At 45.1% G+C, this 17,349-nt stretch overlaps 1 protein-coding gene across 6 annotated transcripts in view; it reads left to right on the top strand.

The window, feature by feature from the left end:
• Window positions 1-6,463: 6,463 nt before the first annotated feature.
• Window positions 6,464-17,349, top strand: part of SERPINA12 (serpin family A member 12) — a 29,172-nt gene continuing 18,286 nt past the window's right edge. For 2 of the 6 annotated variants that reach the window (XM_037745192.1, XM_037745188.1), the window contains exons 1-2: window positions 13,970-14,117; window positions 16,696-16,832. The gene's annotated coding sequence lies outside the window, so the exon portion shown is untranslated. Of the gene's footprint in view, window positions 6,626-13,969; window positions 14,118-16,695; window positions 16,833-17,349 lie in introns of those variants that run through there. The other 4 variants (XM_037745189.1, XM_037745190.1, XM_037745191.1 and 1 more) reach the window with 4 other exon arrangements.

The raw sequence follows: 17,349 nt of genomic DNA, 5'->3' as shown, positions 1-17,349 counted from the left end.
CTCTAGACGTGGGGCGGGGGAGGGGAGGACCAGGTGGATTTGGTTGCCTGTTGCAGGGGAAGGTGGTGTAGAAATTCTGGGTCACTCCTGTTCTATGTCCACCTTCTCCAGGAAACCTTCCCTAACCACCCAGACAGCCCTGGCTCTTCCTGGCGCTCCAACTCTTCTAAGTTCTCAGCACACAGTATCCCCTGGTAATTCTGCCTCTCTTTCAGTCCATGGCTTCCAACTCCCAATCATCTGCCTCTCCCACAGAAACGTGCCGCATGGTTTCAGGATCCCCCAGGTGTGTCACCTTCAGCCCAACATTGTTAACTTTGGCCATGCTGGCCCGTGGGGACCATTACTCCAGCCTTAGCAGACCCTGATCCAGGTATCCAACTCAGCCACCGAGTCAGGCCCAGCAGCAGGTGTGTGGCTGGTGGCTTTAGCCATTTTTTCTGGCCAGAGACCACCATTTCTTCAGCCACATTGAGTTTCCTCTGTCCATGGAATCTGGCCTCTGCCTTGGGGTCCTGACTCATTGCCTATTCCCCACTGGGGCTGCAATCCTGTCGCGACATCCAGCCTAATCCTCATCCACCTCCACACCCTCCCCTGCTGAACTGCACTCCACCCGGTGGCTGCAGAAGCCCTGAATCAAATAACTATGAACTCAAAGCCCCGCCACCTGCCTACCTCTGGCCGCCAACTGCCCACACCTCAGAATTCCCTTGCACTCCACTTCCTCTGAGCCCTTAGATCTGGGACATGGCCCAGACCAAGTCCCTGGAATAGACCCACTGGCTCAGAGGTCATCTGGCCCTACCTGCCAGACACCTCCATGGACCCAAATTGCACCCCACCCCCAATGCCCAAAGCAAGCCCTTTAGAGCCACCTCCAAGGGTCCACCCAGGTCCCTGCCACACCCAGCCCTGCTCAGTTTGCCCACTTCTTGCATTGAGTTCTAAGGTTGTTCTCCCACCTCCACCAGCCATAACTAGGAGGTGAGTCACAGTAGCTATGGTGCCCAACTCTGGCACATGCCTGTAGCACATAAGTCCCATCTGGCCTGGCATGCCCAAGGCTGTCAGAGTATGCCAGGTGGGAGACAGCTGTGGCTGGGAGTGGGTGGGTGTGGCCACATTTTGGAAATGTTCTGCCTGCTGTGCCTCCAGCCCTTTGGGGTTGCGGCCAAAAACAACCATCTCCATCATCAGGGCCATCACAAAATAATAATTACAGTTATATAAGGATAAGAATAATAGCGACTGATAATAATAAAACAGCAAATCAGCCGCCTTGGAGTACCTAAGCTGCACAGTCAGGTATAGTCCCAGGGTTTTGCATGGGTTATCCTAGCCTCTCAGTAGTGAGGAGATGAATTTTATTGTCCTCATTTCACAGGTGAGTAGTCTGAGACACAGAGATGTGCAGAGATGTGGGGTCGCCCTGGAAGTCTAGACCTGTACCATGCTGCCGTTTTCAAACCCATACCCTTCTCAGGCTGTGAGTCCCCCAGGGAGCCACTGGAGTGACCTCCAGGCTCTCATTCAAGGAGGGAAAGCATTTTTGGTCTTGTGAAGTGATGCAGAGGGGCTGATTGGCTGAAGTTCCACTGGTCAGGTTATTCCGACATTTGGAAATGCCACTGGAGGACGACGGCAATTGTATGATTTTTAGATTATTATTATTTTCTTTTTGAGACCAAGTCTTGCTGTTGCCAGGCTGGAGTGCAGTGGCACCATCTCGGCTCACTGCAACCTCCGCCTCCTGGGTTCAAGCGATTCTCCTCCCTCAGCCTCCCGAGTAGCTGGGACTACAGGCGTGCACCACCACACCCAGCTAATTTTTGTATGTTTAATAGAGTCGGGGTTTCACCATGTTGGCCAGGATGATCTCTATCTCTTGACCTTGTGATCCACCCACCTCGGCCTCCCAAAGTGCTGGGATTATAGGCGTGAGCCACCGCATCCAGCCCAGTGTTTAGGTTTTTATCCCAACACCACGGATTTCAAGCTGAGCACCCAGTAATTTTTTAAACATTCATCCCAGGGTAGAGGAAAATGAAAGCCACTGGTCCAGCCCTTGGGGACCCCTGCAAAATTCCAAAGTCACACAGCAGCCTGTGCGTGGGCAGTGATGGTTTACACCGCGCCTTTTATCGTCACTAGTTTCATTTACCCTCCCAATGGATTTCTCAAACATTTCCTCAGGTTTATGGGTGAGGAAATCAAGATCCTGAAAGATGAAGTAACTTGAGGAGGGTTGCACAGCTGGAAAACAGCAGCCGTGGAGTCTGAATCCAGATTTTCTATCTCTACATAGAATTCTGTACAATCTTTCCTGCTCAGGTTTTCTCTCCCTGCTTCAGATTCCTGAGTCTCTACTGTTTCTTTGCTTGCACTTCTTAAAGGTATCTGATATCAACCATTTGCATCTTTATATTCTTTCTCTGAAAGTAATTGTTCTTCATTTTGTTTTGGATTATAAAGGCAGTTCTCTGTAAGAGGACTGTCTGGTGTCAGCAAACAAGCCGTGGCAGCTCAGTGTATACCTCTGCAAATAAAGGGTGACCTGCTTACCAGCCCACACATGGTTCCTATCAGCCTGCTTTCGCTTATCCTGGAAGGAGTGCCGGAAACCTGAATGAATGAAGGGAAACTTCCCTTCTTGCACCTGCAAGGCAAGCCGTGGGATGGCTGCTTCCAGAGCTACACTCGGTATGACTCCTCGTTCTTGTGCTAGTGGCTTGAGCTGGTAATGGTACCCATTTGGGAATGCATGGAACGTCCTTGGAGAATAAAAGTGTGGGCTTGTGTATCTCTTCACTACATCTTCTCTGCCACTCGGCCCTTTCCATGGTCTTAAGTAGACAACCACTCTGTTTTCCCGAATTTCTGAAAGCTCAGAAATGAGCGTTTCCTATCCTTAACTGTATAATAGCACATGAAATAGTCAGTAGTTACAGATGAACTATTTGGGTAACCACTTACTATCCATCAAAACTCCTCCTGAACTGCAAGGATCTCAGCCATCCTTCACGTTTGATTTTTGCTGTCTGATCCATTACTGATAGCACATGTTTCATTTGAGGGGAAAGAATTGTCCTCCTGGGTTCCCAGCAGTGTTAGGCACCCAACACCCTCTCTCTCGATGCTGGAGGATAAGAATGGTGAGCAGAGTGACTTGGATGAGCAAAGTCAGCTCCCTATCCTCCTGTTCATCTTTAGTAATGCCCATTAATAGTAATTAATTCACATTTTATTAATTACTATTATAGCTATTGCTATGATTATTACTAATGGCTTTTAATTGATCCTCTCCACATGGGCCATTGCATTCGATAGCACTGCTAACAATTTGTTGAAATGAACAAAACAGGTACTTCAGTAGTCCCATTGGACAGATGGAAATAGTGAGGCACTGAGGTGAGGTGACCCAGATGAGATGGCCCAGCTTGCTGTGGCTTTAGGATCTGTGCTCTACCTCAATGTCACAATGCCCCTCTGAGATGGGACCCATGAATGGGTGGGGGATGGAGTTGCTGCTTTTTTGTTTAGAGGTCTTGATTTGACTCAATATCTGCCTCTGGTGGGTGCAAGTGATGTTGAACTCACACATCCACAGAATCCTTTTTTTTTTTTTTGAGATGGATTATCACTCTGTCACCCATGATGAAGTATAGTGGTGCGATCTCAGCTCACTACAACCTCTGCCTCCTGGGCTCAAGCAATTGTCATGCCTCGGGCTCCCGAGTAGCTGGGACCACAGGTGCGAGCCACCATCCTCAGCTAATTTTTGTGTTTTTAATAGAGATGAGGTTTTACCATATTAGCCAGGCTGGTCTCAAACTTCTGACCTCAAGCGATCCACCTGCTTTGGTCTCCTGAAATGCTGGGATTACAGGTCTGACCCTAAGTGTCTGTCCCTTCCCTGATACGTGAGCTTATGAGGACTCGGGTTATTTCTCTCTCCCTGGCACCTGACTTGCTCCTGGTACATTAGAGACACTCAATCCACTTTTTAACTCAAGTTTTGTCTCTTTGGAAGGAAGCAGGAAAGGAGGATGAGGGAAAGGCAGGTGAGAAAGGTGGCTGGGGCTCCTTCCAAAGGAGAAGTCGAATGGCTCAGAGATGGAAAACTGAAGGTGGTGTCGGCCCTGTTCTGGGCTGCACGAACCATCCAGACAAACACTAGAGTGAGTCATCCCAAGAGCCAGCATCTAACAGCCATGGCTTTATGTGGGGACATGCAGACAGTCCCAGAATTTCCTTGATTTCTCCCAAACTTTCTCCACTAATAGTATCCACAGATTTTTTCTGCTTTTATATTAAGAAATTCTTATGAAGCTGTACATCCATTTAATAACCATGTGATATTTGACAGATGACTCTATCCCAAATCTCAGTTTCCTAATCTGTATAGTGGGACAATGATCTCCCACAGACTTGTAAGATGTAAATGTGTGTGTGTGTGTGTGTGTCTATGTGTGTGTGTATACACATGTGGTGTGCACAGAAATACACATGCTACTGAAATCAAATTGGCAGGCTACCTGAAAGTCCAGAAAAACATTAAATTAGGAACTTTTCGCAGTTTTGCAATTTTCCTTCCATAAATATTTTTCCAAAATGTGCTTTTAAAATTTCTTTCTTTTTTTTTTTCTGACTCCCAAGTTCAAGCGATTCTCCTGCCTCAGCCTCCCGAGTAGCAGCTGGGACTACAGGCACGCCCCACCACACCTGGCCAATTTTTGTATTTTTAGTACAGATGGGGTTTCACCATGTTGGCCAGGATGGTCTCTATCTCCTGACCTTGTGATCCACCTGCCTTGGCCTCCCAGAGTGCTGGAAATATAGGCGTGAGCCACCGCTCTGAGCCCTTTTAAACTTTTAACAGTTTTTTGGGTACAGGTGGTTTTTGGTCACTTGGATTAAGTTCTTTAGCGGTGATTTCTGAGTTTTAATGCACCCCTTACCTGAGCAATGTACACTGTACCCAATGTGTAGTCTTTTATTCCTCACCACCTGCTCCCAACCTTCTCCCCTGAGTCCCCAAAGTCCATTATATCGTTCTTTGCCTGTGCTCACAGCTTAGCTCCCGCTTATGAGCAAGAACATACAATATTTGGTTTTCCATTCCTGAGTAACTTCAGTTAGAATAATGGCCTCCAGTTTCTTCCAAATTGGTGCAAAATACGTTATTTTGTTCCTTTTTATGGCTGAGTAGTACTCCGTGGTGTATATATATCACATTTTATTTATTGTCTCATTGGTTAATGGGCATTTAGGTTGGTTCCATACATTTGCAATTACAAATTGTGTTGCTATAAACATGTGTGTTCATGTGTCTTTTTCATATAATGACACAAAGGATTTCCTTTGGGTGGACACCCCATAGTGGGATTGCTGGATCAAATGGTAGCTCTATTTTTATTTCTTTAAGGGATCTCCACACTGTCCTAATAGCGGTTGTACTAATTTACATTTCCACCTGCAGTGTAGAAGTGTTCCCTTTTCACCACATCCACACCTCCACACCAACCTGTATTGTTTTTTGACTTTTTAATGATGGCCATCTTGCAGGAGTAAGGTGGTATCTCACTGTGGTTTTCATTTACATTTCCCTGATGATTAGCAATGTTCAGCAAATGCTTTGTTTTTATATCCTCTTTTGTTCTGCTCTTCTACCAGCATCTAGATCTGGCTAGAATGACACTTACCACGGACATGGGTCTGTATTATTTTAAGTAAAATTGATTGACAGCATGTCTTCCAATAATTTGGCTGTCTCAGGCAACCACAGATCCAATGTAGTTTCCTGTTGCCCGTTGTACAGGTGAGTATACTGAGAACCAGAGGAAGGGATGGCTTCTCCAGCCACGAGGTGCATTATGGATCACCTGTGTCTGGAACCTAGACCACAGGCCCAGGCCCTGAGACCTCCCAGAGCTCGGAAGTGAGGTGGGGTTGGATGAATGGGTTGCCTGCTCCCAGGCTGCACCTGGGAGGTGGGACAGAGTCATGTGAACATCTATGCCAGGCAGCTGGTATTCTACAGCAGTGCCAGGGTGCCCACACCCATTCCTGCCCTGCCCCAGGGAAGGAACCTAGGGGTGGACGATTCTGCTCTAAGATGAGCACAGCAATCAGGGCTGTGGAGCTGGGAGGGTATGGCTTGTGTCACTCTGGTTTCTGGTGCTCTCACCTTTATGTGGTTTACTGGGTGCCAAACACCCAGGTCCTAGCAAGCCAGGCCCTCATCAGTGAATCTATAGAGCACTTTGGGTGTACCTAGCACAGCGCCCCTTGCTATTTGGGATGGGAGAGGAAAAGCAAGCCTGAGCTTTTTCAAAGGGTGAGGAAGAGAACTCCCAGATGCTTTGCTCTCTGAATGAGACACTTGGCAGGGCCAATTGGCCAGGCTGATCCTGGGAAAGGGGTGGAGGTGGCAGAGGCAGGCTCAGCAGGTAATTGGGCAAAGTCCACCCAGTTTGTAGACAAGGCTTGTGGGGCTGAGGAGCCTAGAGGAACACACTTGGAACCTGGAGGCTGCAGGACCAGGATTGAAAGAGGAGTAGGGATCTGCAACACCTGGGGCAGGCCAAGGAAGCCCGACCTGAGGAGGAACTGGGGAGGTGAGGTTAGTCCAAGGGGCATTGTGTGTGTGTGTGTGTGTGTGTGTGTGTGTGTGTGTGTTCTGTCTGTCTGTTTCTCTGTCTTAGGGAAGAGGAAGAGAACCAAGGACCAAGGTGATCACTCAAATAGACAGACATTCTGCATCCTTCTCATGTCTAGCTCTACAGCTGGATCACCAGTCTGGCCAAGAGTTTCATGGGTCCCTGCTAGCTGTCAAGATGCTGTGGCCATGCTTTCATTTATAGTCTACCGGAAAGCTATCCATGGAACAAAGGATTCAAAACTGGCAGACCTGATTTTTGAATCCTGAATCTGCTAACTGTCTAGCTATGCAGGAAACTCACAAAGTTGATGTGAAAAATACATAATGTCTATCAATAACCGTATCTACTAATATATGTACGAAAGTACCCTGTTTTGCAGAGACAAAGACAAAGAAGAAAACAAGATAAGGAAAATCGAAGCCGGCCCCCACCAACAATGTCTCAATGCAAATTTACCCGAATTTTTCACCTTTTTGCTGATTGAGAAACACATGTGGTTACTTATGGATATATAAGAACTCTTTGCTGTTAAGAACATTAGCTCTCTATCTTGTACACACGTTCCGATTTGTAACTGCAAATTTTACATGTTCTGTAGAGTTGTAACACATTACATAAAGATGGTATATGCATCTTTGCCATCTTTTCTTACATGGTTTCTCACTGTGTATCATGCTTAAGAAGTTCTTTCTCACTCTAACATTATGAAAAAGTTTTCTTCCAACACTTGTAATTTTGTTTTTGAAATGATTTGTTTGTTTCCCAATAACTCACCTTTTCTCAAATGTTCTGAAATGCCATCTTGAATTTATTTGCTATTTACAGAATGCTTCCCAATCAGTTTTTTTGAAAATATATTTCTATTTCTCTCTTTTTATTCTTACCTGTTAGATTTCTGTATGGAAAGATTTTCAACATTTTTTACTAGAAGCTTTTTAGGGTAACCTAGGATCTTGGAGATAGCTTAAAAAGAGTTTCTTTCAAAATCAATTATTTATTAATTTTAACTCATTTATTGATTAAGCTCCCCAATTGTCTTGTTGCTCGGAGGTACAGTATAATTTGTTCTAGTGGGATTTGGCTTTGCAATGTTTCACATTCTTGATCATTGGCTCCCAAAGCTGTCTGTCATGAGCATCAACTGGGGATCCTGTGGAAACCAGAGAAAAGCGGGGCCACCCAGGGAAATGAAAAGTATGATCTGAGATGGTGGCCCGGAATCTCTCTCTCTCTCTTCCTACTCTACTATAAATGGACATTTGGGTTGTTTCGTCTTTGGGTTTATTACATAAAGGTGCTATGGACATTGTAGTACACATCTTTGTAAACCCACAAGCACTAATTTCTATTGGGCATATACTCTGAGATACAATGAATGGGTCAAAGGGTAAGCATATGTTTACCTTTTATAGATCCTGCCAAGCAATTTTCCAGCCAATGCTTGGTGTTGGTTTGCATACCCACCCGCAGTGGAAGAGAGTTCTACTTGCTCCACGCCCTGGTGTTGCCAGTTCTTTTAATCTGAGCTATTCTAGTGGGTGTGTAGTGAGTTCTTGTAGTTTTGTTTTGCATATTTCTGATGACTAATGATGTCAAGCACCTTTTCAAAAGATGCTTATTGGCCGTTTGGATTTCTTCTTTTGTATTTTTTCATGTCTTTGCTTAGTTTTTAAGTTGTTGTCTTTTTTCAGTCGATTTGCAGAAGTGCCTAAAAACAGCCCTGAGCCCTTTATCAGACGCGGACATTACACGTACCGCTCCCAGCCTGTGACTTGCCTTCATACTCTCTTAGGTGATCTCAGAGGAACAAGGCTCTTAACGTTAGTGAAATTCCATTCATCACTTTTTAAAAATGGTTAATACTTTCTACCTATCTCATGGTCATGAAGATGTTCTACTATTAATATATTTTCTCCTAGAAGCTTTATCATTTTTATTTTTGTTGGTTTTGAGGTTAAAAAAATTAAATATAAATAGTTTCATGCAGTCCAATCTAATATCTTTCACATTTAGGTCTGTGACTTCTCAAATTAACTTCTGTATGTTGAGTAAAATGGTCACTGTTTATTTTTTTCCTGTATGGACATCCACTGTTTTTTTTTTATTATTATACTTTAAGTTCTGGGGTACATGGGCAGAATGTGCAGGTTTGTTACATAGGCATACATATGCCATGGTGGTTTGCTGCACCCATCAACCTGTCATAAACATTAGATATTTCTCCTAATGCTGTCCCTCCCCTAGCCCTCCACTCCTGATAGGCCTGGTATGTGATGTTCCCCTCCCTGTGTCCATGTGTTCTTATTGTTCAACTTCCACTTATGAGTAAGAACATGCAGTGTTTGGTTTTCTGTTCTTCTGTTAGTTTGCTGAGAGTGATAGTTTCTAGCTTCATCCATGTCCCTGTAAGGACATGAACTCATCCTTTCTTAACGGCTGTGGAGTATTCCATGGTGTATATGTGCCACATTTTCTTTATCCAGTCTATCATTGATGGGCATTTGGGTTGGTTCCAAGTCTTTACTATTGTGAACAGTGCTGCAATAAACATACGTGTGCATGTGTCTTTATAGTAGAATGATTTACAATCTTTTGGGTAATAAGGAATTGCTGGGTCAAATGGTATTTCTATTTCTAGATCCTTGAGTAACCGCCACACTGTCTTCCACAATGGTTGAACTAATTTACACTCCCACCAACAGTGTGAAACTGTTCCTATTTCTCCACATCCTCTCCAGCATCTGCTGTTTCCTGATTTTAATGATCGCCGTTCTAACTGGTGTGAGATGGTATCTCATTGTGGTTTTGATTTGCATTTCTCTGATGAATGTGATGATGAGCTTTTTTTCATATGTTTGTTGGTTGCATAAATGTCTTGTTTTGATAAGTTTCTGTTCATATCCTTCATCCACTTTTTGATTTTTTTTTCTTATAAATTTGTTTATGCTCTTTGCAAATTCTAAATGTTAGCCTTTTGTCCGATGGATAGATTGCAAAAATTTTCTCCCATTCTATAGGTTGCCTATTCACTCTGATGATAGCTTCTTTAGCTGTGCAGAGCTCTTTAGTTTAATTAGATCCCATTTGCCATTTCTGGCTTCTGTTGTCATTGTTTCTGGTGTTTTCGTCTCATGAAGTCTTTGCCCATGTCTATGTTGAATGTCTGAATGATATTGCCTAGGTTTTCTTCTAGGGTTTTTATGGGTTTAGGTCTTACATTTAAGTCTTTAATCCATCTTGAGTTAATTTTTGTATAAGGTAAAAGGAAGGGGTCCAGTTTCACTTTTCTACATGTGGCTAACCAGTTTACCTGACACCATTTATTAAATAGGGAATCCTTTCCATTTTGTTTTTCCATTTTGTCAGGTTTGTCAAAGATCAGTTGGTTGTAGATGTGTGGTGTTATTTCTGAGGCCTCTGCTCTGTTCCATTGTTCCATATGTCTGTTGTGGTTCCAGTACCATGCTGTTTTGGTTACTGCAGACTTGTATTATAGTTTGAAGTCAGGTAGTGTGATGCTTCTGGCTTTGTTCTTTTTGCTTAGGATTGTCTTGGCCATGTGGGCTCTTTTTTGGTTCCGTATGAAATTTAAAGTAGTTTTTTTCTAGTTCTGCAAAGAAAGTCAATGATAGCTTGATGGGGACAGCATTGAATCTATAAATTACTTTGGGCAATATGGTCATTTTCACAATATTGATTCTTCTTACCCATGAGCATGGAATGCTTTTCCATTTGTTTGTGTCCTCTCTTATTTCCTCCAGCAGTGGTTTACAGTTCTTTTTGAAGAGGTGCTTCACATCCCTTGTAAGTTGTATTCCTAGGTATTTTATTCTCTTTGTAGCAATCATGAATGGGAGTTCACTCATGATTTGGCTCTCTGCTTGTCTATTATTGGTGTATAGAAATGCTTGTGATTTTTTCACATTGATTTTGTATCCTGAGACTTTGCTGAAGTTACTTACCAGCTTAAGGAGATTTGGGGCTGAGACGATTGGGTTTTCTAAATATATAATCATGTCATTTGCAAACAGAGACAATGTGATTTTCTCTCTTCCTATTTGAATACACTTTATTTCTTTCTCTTGCCTGATTGCCCTAGTCAGAACTTCCAATACTATATTGAGTAGGAGTGGTGAGAGAGGGCATCCTTACCTTGTGCCTGCTTCCAAAGGAAGTGCTTCCAGTTTTTGCCCATTCAGTGTATTGCCTGTGGGTTTGTCATAAAGAGCTCTCATTACTTTGAGATATATTCCATCAATACCTAGTTTATTAAGATTTTTTAGCATAAAGGGATGTTGAATTTTATCAAAGACCTTTTCTTCATGTATCGAGATAATCATGTGGTTTTTGTCACTGGTTCTATTTATGTGATGGATTACATTTATTGATTTGCACATGTTGAACCAGCCTTGCATCCCAGGGATGAAGCTGACTTGATCATGGTGGCTAAGCTTTTTGATGTGCTGCTGGATTCAGTTTGCCAATTGAGGATTTTCACATCAATGTAGGTCAGGGATACTGGCCTGAAATAATCTTTTTCTGTTGTGTCTCTGCTAGGTTTTGGTATCAGGGTTTTTGTTTTGTTTTGTTTTTTGTTTTTTGTTTTTTTTACCATTAATCGAAAGGATCATCCTTTCCTTTGAGCTACAGCGATGCCTTTGTCACATATCAGGTGACTTGCTGTGTGGCTCTGTTGGATTCTCTAGTCCGTTCCATTGGTTAACTTGTCTGTCTCTGTGCTAATACCTTAATGCTGTAGCTTTATAGCCGTCTTGATATCTGGTGGCTGAATGCTTTAAAAGACATGGGAATCATCAGGTGGGAGTCACTTGTTTAGAGTGGAATCCTCAAACTTGGGTGCTCATTAAATCCCCTGGTTTGAAGTTCTTAAAAGTACCCTCACCCAGGCTTTATCCTGCATCAACTAACTCAAAATCCCCAGAGGAATGTTCTGAAAATAGGTATTTTTAAAGTCACATTTACAATTTGTGGAGGCATTAGATTGTTCACTCACCTTCTCCAGGAAGCAAAATCCTTGATATGCTTCTCTTGCCCTCAGTTTTCTCCTAGAGAACACCTACTCATCTGTCAAAACCCAGCTCAAGAGTGCCCCATCTCTGAAGCTGTCTAGAGCACCCCAGGTAGGATCAGGTGCCTCCTGCATGTTCTCATCTCCCAAAGTTACCTCTGCCTTGGCCCTTACCTAGTGTGACTTGTGTCTCTGTGCTCTCCTGTGTTCCCATCAGACCAGAGCTCTTGGAGTTAGGGTGTGGCATGGTCATTAACATGTGTCTGGCATCTGGGAGATCCAAAGAGTGACAGTGAGGATGGAAATTCCTAGCTCCCATCTCACACCTACACAAGGAAATAATGTAAAAAATGTTCAGGCCACTCCCCAGCCTCTGGCCAGTGCCTCGGGCCAATTAACTTATAACAATAATTCCCCCAGACTGGACAATCCGCTTCATCCTCCTAGCCCCTGTGAATACCAGGCACAAATCCATGGTCCTTGAATCCTAACTAGAGGGAGGCAGGGGCTGCCTCAAGTCTAGGCTGAGGTCCCTTAATGGGTGTGTGGAGGGGGCTGCTCCCTCCCTGCCTGTCTCCTTCACTGCTCTCCACAGATGTTCACCTCCTCCTCCTGGGGCTCTTTTCCCCAGGCAGGACCAGCAACTTCCCACCAAGGCGTAGCGCCTGGCTGGCCTGCAGCCCACCTGTGGCTATCCTCTGCCTGTGGCCTACTGACCGCTGACACTGTCTGAACTCAAGCATCCCCAGTACTACTCATGTCGCTCAGTGGGCATCCCCACCCTGGCCTCTCCCTGTACGCCTTCTGTGGGAATTTGCCCTGGAGCAGAGTGTGTCTGGGGCAGGCAGGCAGGGAGGCATGGCTCTTGGACTCACAAAGGCCTCACCCTGTAATTAGAGGGCATGGTATTCCCTCCCAAAGCAGGGGTACAAACCTGGATTCTGGGTCAGTGTCCACCTCACTGGCTCTGATCTTCCATTGCTACAGCCTCTATAGTCACAGTGGGAACACCTGCACTCCCTAGCCTCAGCCCATCCTTCTGTCCCCTCTGCCTTCCTTTGGTGACCAGAGCTGGCCAGCGTGAAGTCTCTTGTCTTGCCAGTCACACAGTGTCTCTGACCCATGCATCCCAGCAGGCAGGCCTTGCTCCCTGGGTGAGAGAAGGGAGGGAAGGTGGTGGCTCAGAGGCTTCTTCAGGGGTGCTTTCCGGTCTGGGCAGTTCTAGAACCCACATCCCAAAGCCTTGTTCATCTAGGCCCTGAGTACATAGACCTTGTGGCTGAATCAGGCCTGGGAATGAACTAGTGTTGCCTCTTTCCAAGAAGGTTTCTCTGGGTAGCCTGCTCTGAATAGCTCTGAGAATGAGAGTCCTGTGTTTGCTAAAAGCAACAACCCAAAGAAAGGAAAAGCACCACCCATAGCTCTTCCGAGACCTCTGAGGTGCTTCCGTCAGATATGAGCTACTATGAAAGACCACTAAATGGGGAAGAAATATATGAATGATTTTTCTGCTCTCTGGAGCTCACTAGATAAAGCGGCATTGAAGATAGGTATGTTGAACTTATTGCTCTCCATCCCAGGATCAGTGAGTTTGGGAAGTTCTCAGACGTCATCAACGCTTCTCTCCCCAAGTGATAAAACTCAAGATAAGAATTTTATTTTATTTTAAGCCATTGAAAAGTTAATCCTAAAGTAATATCTGTTTTTTAAAAGACAGTTTGGAAAATATAGAAAAGTAAGGGGAGGCAGAGACAGCAGAACCCAACCATGGTCTCATCACTCCAGCACAGCAAATATGAAATAGGAAAACAATTTGTCATTTCTGTGATCACGAACTTTGAGGTGAATTTTTAGTTCCTGTTCTTCCTAATGGAAGTTATGCATTTAGTTGTCTATTCATCTCTCCTCAAACTTTTTCCCCAAAGGACTCCATGTGAGCTAAGGTAATAGAGCTGACAACTTGGAATACATGAAAAATAGCAAAAGAAAATGGTGAGCGATAAATGGGAAAGACCCCAAGAAACCCAGTTATCAACCTGTCCCCATGGGCAGCAATGATAACATTTGGGTTGAATATTCAGTATTAGGACTTCAGGCTGATCTATTTGTAGACCATTCTGGCCTCCATACCAGGTGAGTAATTGGGAAATAGAGTCATTGCAAAAGATGTCTAGTGGACTTCATTAGGGAAGCCACAGCCCAGTGGGTGTGGCCAGTACAATATCTCGCCGCCACCTCCAGAGGTGAAGAGAACCCCCAGGGAGGTGGTGTGGCCATTGCTCCCAGAGCCTCCATCACCTGCCCACTCATGCCAGCTCATTTTATTAGCCTTACTCTACTTTTCCAAGAAGCCATGGAAGTATAAAAAATAAAGCAAGAAAGGCAGATGCATTTGGCTGGCTCAGTGGACTTCTGAATATACCGTGAGTATGAGAACTTTCCTTCCAAAAGATCAAGTGCTACTTGTCTATTCCACACGAAGCTTGCTTCAGATTAAGGGAGGATGTAGCACTGTCCCCAGGGGCATGCATGAAAGGCAAATTCTAGAGGATCTCCAAAATCTGGGGAAACCCCTCTTGAGGAATTTGCTGAACATCCTTGCCAGAGAATCGCATATGTCTACTGCCCAGTGCTTTTCTAGAGAAAAAAAAGCTTCATGAATGTGAGGATGGGAGAGGTCTTGGGACATAAGGTGGTGCCTCCAACTTGGGTCCACCCCTGCTGCATGACGCTGGCCACAGTCAACCTTGTATATGAGGTGTTTGTGAATCTTCATCTCTCCCTGAGGACAGAGGCTGGATCCATCAACTCACTGGTTCATGGAGAAAGTGAGCCCAACCAGCCTGTTCAATGCATTTCAGCAGAACTGCCTTCCCTGGCTGGATTCTTACCACTGATGCACATTGCAACCATCATCTCTTCCTTTGTCCAGTCTGGGCCTTGTTTCCTTCTTTATGGCACAGATAGTCCTGAAGCTGATGATCTCTCAGCCTTTCCAACCCTCATATCCCCTCCTCCTAGAATTAAGTCACTGAAGGGGTGGAGGCCCAGGTCAGGCAGACAGCTGGAAGGTTCTTGAGAGTTTGGAAAAGCCTATGGGGCTGGTTTGACTGAAGGTCAGTCTGTAGTATCAATATGAACCATTTCCTGGGCATTGCCTCAGTGCCTGACACCGAGTGAGGACTCAAACATATTTCTTAAAGAATGAAGGCAGAAATCTACATTACAAATTACGAAGTGGAATGGGGACATGTGCTCCACTCTTTGTTTTCCAGGAAAGAGGAAAAAGCATATTGCTGTGGTCATCAGAGTTTGTTTATGGGGCTTCTCTTACTTCTAAAAGGGGAGAGAGGATATGCCTTACCACCTCTTAGTTCTAAAGATGCTTTTTAAAAATAATAATTTAATTTCTAGTGTCTATAGAGCGATTCCTCTTAAAGTAATATTAGTCTCTTAAGGCAGGTGAACCACAGAGCAGGCCTGGAGTGGCTCTTCAAGTGCAGGGCTTTGGCGAGGGTCTTCTGTTGGAAGACTACAGCACATCTATAGCAAGGATTCCTCAGATTTCTCAGCCCCAGGGAGGGCACCGAGTTTACCCAAATGCTGCACATTCCAAGGGGTACTCAGAAAAGTTTCTGAGGAAAGGCGGGGTCTCAGAGGGCCTGGGGTTTTGGGGCAGGAAGGGGTGCCTGCTGCATGCAGCCAGTGTGGAAAGCGTCTCCCCAATGACCAGACAACATGCTGGTTGCCTGAAGCTCACTCTGCTGGGGCTCAAGACACGGGAGCTTGTCCAAAGCATTCTAAAGTTTTTGGCCTCATTGGCTTAAGGAAGGATATTACATCAACTCTTTCTAGCCAATTTCATCCCAGGGAAGAGAGGTAGGATGGTCAGCTATCAGGAGAGGGGTAACCTACCCAGGCCGAGGGGAGGTCTCTCTAAAGTAAACTGTGGTTCCAAACCACTGTGAACTGAGCAGATCTCCTGCAGCCTGTGTGTCTACTGTCTGTTTAGGTATTGTTTCTCCAAGCTGTGGTGATAACAAGGGAGCCTGTGTAGCCTGTGTGTATTCTGTTTAGATATTGTTTCTCCAAACTGTGGCAATAACAGGGAAAGCACTTTGTAAAATTACAAATTTTATTATTGTTGAATCTGCTGTCACCTCTCACTGTTCCTTCGACTGGCTGATCGGGACAGTGTGGGAGGTGGAAGCGGTGCCCTCCCACGGGGAATCCGCTCTCATGTAGGCTTAAGCCACCTCTGCTGCCTGTGCGGAGGCTTCCTGCCTGATTTGGATCTGTCTTCAGGATGAATGACTGCCGGGTCAGTGAGGCACTGTTTTATCTATTCATAAGAGAAGGAAATCATTTTTCCCAATTAATAGGGAACATGGGAGCAGGATGGTCAGAGAATTGAAATACTGACCACAGCTTTGCCTGTCACATGTGTTCTCCATGGAGTTCAGTTTCTATCTTGTTCTTTTTTCTTCTTGGTTTTATTATAATTTTCTCCCTTAATTTATTTTGAATGACAACCAAACACACACAGATACACACACACGCACACACACACACACATTCCAAACTAAAAGCCAACAAACAATTGCCCAACTCAGGAGAGCAACCTATCAATTTACTGGGAAGTAACTAGTTGCTCAGCTATTTTAAATGACGAAATTTAAAAATTAGCCTACTCAGGCATCTAACACAACTGACAAATTTGGGTCAGTTTAAAGCCTGTGATGACACATGGAAAGGCCAAGAATGAGGCTGGTATGGGCTGTTTGGGGGAGAAAGGCCGGATGTTGGCACTCAGGGAGCCAGAAGAGGAGGCTCGACGGAGACTGCTGGGACACAGGCATGCAGCAGTGGGAGGGCACTGAGACCTGGCCAGGCTGGGTGTGGGCTGTGTCCCGTGGGGGGTGACAGTGGCAGTGCCACCTGATCAGCAGCATCTCATGAGGGAAGAAACCAAATGATCACCATATCCCCCTCATTTAACAGATGAAGATACTGAGAGCCTGAAGGTTTAGGAGTCTTGCCTTGAAACACCTGACAAACACAAGCTGGGAGAACATCTATCCAGGCCTGGAATTCCATAATCCGGGCTCGTTTCCGAAACTTGGTAATGTAGAGAAAACGTGAGGGCTCAGGGACTGAGCATCACTGTAAGGCTGTGCGTGCCAGGAAGCATTCCCAAGACGGTGCTTTCTGTAGGTTCCTTCCCTGCTCTGGCCCTGCCCTGCCCAGCCTCCTCCCAAGGCTCCTGCTGGGTTGCTGAATGGCTTCCATCTCAGTTGGCTGCCAAACCCGCTGCTGAGAATGTTCTCTCCGCTCCTTGAGGGACATGTCTTAACTTCTCCACTCCTGAGCACTGGGAACTTGCGCCCACTCTGAATAGCAGAAGCTTCTATTTTTATTTATTTATTTATTGCATTTTAGGTTTTGGGGTACATGTGAAGAACATGCAAGATTGTTGCATAGGTACACACATGGCAGTGTGATTTGCTGTCTTCCTCCCCTTCACCTATATCTGGCATTTCTCCTCATGCTGTCTCTCCCCACCTCCCCACCCCCCGTCCCTCCCCCATTTCCCCCAAACAGACCCCAGTGTGTAGTGCTCCCCTCCCTGTGTCCATGTGTTCTCATTGTTCAACA

The sequence above is a fragment of the Cebus imitator genome, unplaced genomic scaffold (genome assembly GCF_001604975.1).
Source record: "Cebus imitator isolate Cc_AM_T3 unplaced genomic scaffold, Cebus_imitator-1.0 Scaffold193, whole genome shotgun sequence".
In the NCBI taxonomy this organism is placed as follows: domain Eukaryota; kingdom Metazoa; phylum Chordata; class Mammalia; order Primates; family Cebidae; genus Cebus; species Cebus imitator.
This window is presented reverse-complemented; position numbering and strand designations above follow the sequence as displayed.